Here is a 5484-nt window from a genome sequence, read left to right on the forward strand (position 1 = left end):
CTGCTGGTTCTGCTGTTAGTATTGAGATTTCCTGTCAGCCTTTACAGAAATTCTTTGGGAGTCTGACAGGATTAAGAGGATTAATACATTAAAGCATTATTACAGCTTTCACAGGGGATTTTCAAAGACTTTACACAGTGATCTATTTGTCCTGTTACATAGAACGAGCATTAATAGGCTGATTGAGAAGAATCACTGCAATCAATAACCTTAATTTTCGTCAACATCTTCTGCCATCAGGAGCAGGAGCTGAGGCCACCAGCCCTCCCACAGCGTGCACTTCCATGGAGCTGCATGAACATATTTTTGGTGCGTGCCAAAGGCTGGCCTGGGTGGTACAACCTGCTCCTGGCAGGGACAGATTTGTTAACACTGAATCATGGAGCCCAGTTTCCCAGTCCCTGTGGAGTCCTGGCTGAGTCATTGCAAGGATTGCAATCTCAGACCTCATCCTGCCACTGGAATGCCAAATGGCTCCCTTAGAGAAGGGAGTTTTTGCCTTAATTAAAAGTTTGTGGGTAGGTGTGTGGCTGTCCCTTGCTAGAGATGATCTCTGTGTTGGCACATCATGAAATTAAAGTGTCCAAAGCCACTCACTTCTTCTTTATACACAGTAATAACACACTTGTTTTATAACCCACCTGGAACCATTGGGTTGCTTAGGTGGCCCATTGCCCTCCTTGAGTTTCCTAGTGGCCAGATTCCTCATGGAGCATCCAGCAGGACACTAATGGGAGGACACAGTTTGGGCATTATCCTTGTGATACATTCTTGCTATGACAAATAAAAAAAATATAAACAGTGATATCAAGATGTCCTCTCCCCTGCACAACACCAGCCTGGCTGGGCTGACCCTAATCCTGACCCTAATGCCTCCATCCTCCAGCCACTCAACTCCTAATTTATTTCAGCATTATGAGCAGCACTTTTCCTTGTTGATTTTCCTTGTTGATCTCACAGGGACAGGGTCTGCATCCCCCAGCATGACACTCTTACACTCCTTTGCATTTCCCTGGGAACACTTTCACACCATCCCCCAGTAAAAACCTCAGTGTTTTGTTGAGAAACTTTCCCTTCAAAAGTTTTCACAGCATAAAGGGCATAACCCTCTCCCCTCCATCTCATTCTCTGTCTGCTACATGTGAGTCTTCACAATATTTGGGCATAGAGAGGCAGATCCTCATCTGCTGCAAATCAGCATAAAGAGCCCAGGTGAGGTCAGGGCAGCATTTTCCAAAAGTGCCTCCTGAAATAGAGAGCTCCTCTTATCCCATGGGCTCTGCTATACAGAAGGACTGGATTCCAAAGCTCTTCTTTTGCCTTGTGCTTTTGGGAAAACACACAAGTCACAGTCTTTGCTTGTCCTGGATTTTCCAGCAGTACTTTACTTAACTATCCCCAAGTAGACTCACATCTACCTAAGTCACAGACCTCAAGGGATCCATGTACCTCTAAATTAGGAAAAGAAGCATTAGCCTTGGCTTTCAGATCAAGACCTAAAATGCAGAAAAATTAAAATTGAGATTTTTTTTTTTCCTGAGCTAGCCCAGATATCCCATTCTCAGTGAGATATGATAAGGTATTTTATGTATAATTTCCCCAGACTCTTCTGAAAATCCAGGCACTCTGAAATCTCTCAAAGACTGTACAGGGGTCACTCACCTCACACCCATTATCTTCTCCAAGTGGCTGCTTAGCCATTGAGTCTAGTCTCAATTAAGACTATTAATGAGCTACTTGTAGCAGTGAGATGTATATTATTGTATAAATGTGATTGGCAATTTTGCGATGCTGTGAAATGCAAGGCTGGCTCTGTGAGGAAGGCTTCACACTGAGATTTCAGCACTGCCGTGCCAGGCAGAAAAGAGTTTGTTATCCTACAACAGGTTAACATATTCAGGAGTTACCAAAGCTTTGAGGCAGCAGTAGCCTGGTGTGTGGAGGGTTAAAACTAATTTGAATTTATGTTGGGTATCAAAGATATCCATCCAGGGAGATGCTGCAGCTGGAACAGAGTATCGGGTAAGATTTTTAAAAAAAAAGAAAAAAGGAAAAAAAATCCTAACAACTTGTATATCCAAATCAGCATCTTCTCCTCTGACAGTTTTCTAAGAACATGAGCTTTGCCTAAGAGCAGGAGGCACAGGCACACGATTAAGCAGGTATTGCAAATGGAGAATCAGGGAAGCCTCTTTGATCTGACCTAAGCATAGGTAAATAGAAGCACAGTTTTCTTTTATTTTTCTCCATGATACTGCCACTGGGCTGCCTCTACCTTTGATTTTACAAAATATCTTTCCTTTTACGTTTGCTTTTATTTTTACTTCTTGATTGGATATTTGGCCTCTCTCCCAGAGTTCAGCCTCAGTTCAGAGCATCTGGACTCCAGAGGTGGCAGGTTGTGCCTGTGCTAAGAGAGAGAGGCACTGGCTGGGACTGCTCCTTGCCTGGGGGAGTCCAGGAACACCTCAAGATCCTCTCTGGATCACCCCTGGCCACAACCCCTCTGCCTCGTGACTCAGGAGAAATTGTTGTATTTTACTGGATCCAGTAGAAATGGCAGCATGCACAAGTCAGGGAACCATTTCCAGGGCCAAGGTCAAGAGAGTCTTTCCAAAGTTTCCTTCTCCTTTATGGAATCTGCTTCTCTGAGCTATTCAAAACCTGCCTGGATGTGGTCCTGCCCTAGGTGAGCCTGCTGTGGCAGGGGCTGGGCTAGATGAACTTCAGAGATCCCTCCCAACCCCAACCATCCCGTGTGATCCCACCCTTCAGCCATTGAGTACTGTGACTTTCAGTCCCATGGATAAATGGTTAGAAAAGCAGCTGTAGCAAGTGGTTGCTGCTCCTCCTCTCAGTACTGAGATCTCCTATCAGCCCCTCCATGGAAACACTTGTGGAGTTTGACAGGATTAGAAGGATTAATGTATTAATGCATTATTAGAGCTTTTACAGGAGATTTTCAAAGACTTTAAGAGTGAGATCCATTTGTCCTGTTACATAAAACACACAGTAATTGTCTTAATTGCTTCATTGTGAGTAGGTATTGCTGCTCAAATACTTCTGCATGTCTAATTGTGCCAGTTCTTCCAGGATCTTCCAGCAGTACAAAACAACCAGGTGAGCCCAGCATCAGACTGCTTTTCAAAGATTCCTCTCAATTCAGCCAGAATTCTCTGTTGTCTCCCTAAACCAGACAGAGGTAACCAATCTGATGTGTAATCCTGAAAAACCCAGTCCAAGCATGCAAAGCAAATGCCATGCACAGGTGGTTGTGAGCCCAGACTTTTTTTCTTTCACCACAAAGTAGAAATGAGTACAAATTCCAAGGGAGCAAATTAGTAAAGAAGTAAAAAACTCACTGCTGGAAGAGCAGGATGTCCTTTTCCTCCTGTGTTATTTCACAGAGGAACCAATCATTTTACACACCCCAAAGGTCTGGCTGAAGCAGAATCAGCCAAGAAACACGAGGAGATGTGAGCTGTGCTGCTCAGGCCTGGCCAGGGGCCTTCTGCCATGCTCACACTTGTCAGAGCTGAGAGTCCTCCACTGCAGGTACAACCATCCATTTTTCTGTTCTTAACTTTGCATTGTTGGCAGAATCTGCTCTTCCTGGAAGACACAAGATCTATGTCCTTTGTGCCCTGCAAAGAAACATGGAAGAGTGATATCAGGGACACAGCTGGGCAGGTGCCTTGGAGTGAGTGACCTTTGGGAGAGAATTACAAATACAATCACAGAATGCTTTGGGCTGGAAGGGACTTTAAAGCTCATTTTCTACCCCCTGCCATGGGCAGGGACACCTTCCACTGTCCCAGGTTGTTCCAAGCCCCATCCAGTTCCAGGGATGGGGCAGCCACAGCTTCTCTGGGCAAACAGTGCAAGTACAAAACTTTTTTCACCAAAAATGCTGATTTACCATAGAAACGTGCAAGCATTGTTTCAGCTTCTTCAAGAAAAACAAGTGGGTTTAGTGAGGGCCAGCAAGGGCAGCCCAAGTTCCTGCATTACTGGGGTAAAGATTGATGCACAAGAGCAGCTGGATTCTCATCTGTTTTGTCCAGGTTTTTGCCTCTCAGAAACTGCCATCCTGTGCTTCCAAAAAAAAAAAATACAGTAATTAGATGAACTAAAAGAGGAATAACTTATTATTTCAGGAGACTTGTCTCGGTTCTCAAGGAGCTTAAAAAACAAAACACAAGAACTCTTGTTCCTTCAGAAATTCTCCCTGTATTTCCTGTTCTGTTGGGTTATTCAGCTCCTGTCCTTGCCCTGGGCAGGTCCCTGGCTGCAGGCAGAGGACACTGGAGGTTTGCCTTGGCTGCTTATTTTGGGGCCTACAAGGCAGATGAAACCACACATTTGCCTCTCCTTCATAGCCTTTCTCATCTTAGCAAACAAAAATCTGATTATAACAGAGAAGTGGTTACAAAGCATGATTTGAAAGGGCAGAGCACTTTTCTTTCTGAAGATGAAATTTCACCTGCCCAAAAAATCAGCTGGATGCCCAAAAAATCAGAAATTCAAATGAAAGTGCCCACAGGGATAGCAAGGGAATAAGAAAAAAAAAGTGAGGGCGGGTGTGCTGGAAGAAGAATTTATCAGTAAGGAAATAAAGAGACTTACAGTGGAGAAGAAGCAGAATCTAATCTGCTGAGGTCTTTTGTCCAGCTGTGACATCCTCTTCCATGAAGGGAACAGGTTCTTACTTCAAAAACACACAAAATCCTGGCACAGGGAAGTGATGCTGTCTGTGAGAGCCTTGCTGCACTCAGGGAACAAACAGCACCACAAGACTTCTGTCCCCCCAGCCTTGCTGCAATGGAAATTGTGTTTCTCAGTGTGCCTTCTACATCTAAATTATCCCAGGAGTGTTTATCATTCCATGGGCTGCACTCACACAACACCTCCCCCTTTGAACTCTCCAGGGATTCTTTGGTCTTTGGAAAACGTGGGTGATATCTGCTGCAAACACAGGCCTGTTTTTCTTACCACTTTCTTTAAATTTCTGTATACAGGCAGGTCAGGAGAGCAGAATCTTCACCTCCCCTGCTGTTGCAGGGGCTCTACTCCTCTCCACCATCTATTTAAATGTCTGCATTTGATTTAAGCCAACAGAACCCAGCTGTGGTGATGTGTTTTCCCCCCCATGTGTGACTCCGTAAGTGCTCAACCATGTAAAGAATGGAGTTGGATTTTTCTAAATGTTGACTGTGGAGAGGCTGAAGCTAAGGTTTAAATATCTGTCACTAGAAATACAAAAGAAATATATATGTTGATGGACTGTTTGCAATTCTTCTCATTGTGGGCTTTAAAAAAAACACAAATTTGTGGGTTTCAAGCCTCTTAATAAGCTGTCAGATTAGATGAAAAACTATATAAATGCAGTAATTAAAAAGGAAGGAGTAGAATAGCACAGAAATTAAAGAGAAATCTTTGTCCTAATTTGATTTGTGACTTCTTTGTAACAGAATAAAGCATGTG

The 5484-nt window shown here is 43.8% G+C and overlaps 1 long non-coding RNA gene across 1 annotated transcript; it reads right to left on the reverse strand.

The window, feature by feature from the left end:
- Nucleotides 1–807: 807 nt before the first annotated feature.
- LOC135283270 (uncharacterized) lies at nt 808–5193 on the reverse strand. The gene is made up of 2 exons (XR_010349117.1): nt 4627–5193; nt 808–3644 (listed from the first exon to the last, which is right to left on the reverse strand). It is a non-coding gene; the product is annotated as an uncharacterized LOC135283270 (long non-coding RNA).
- Nucleotides 5194–5484: the final 291 nt, after the last annotated feature.

Source organism: Passer domesticus, chromosome 18 (assembly GCF_036417665.1).
Source record: "Passer domesticus isolate bPasDom1 chromosome 18, bPasDom1.hap1, whole genome shotgun sequence".
Classification (NCBI taxonomy): Eukaryota; Metazoa; Chordata; class Aves; order Passeriformes; family Passeridae; genus Passer; species Passer domesticus.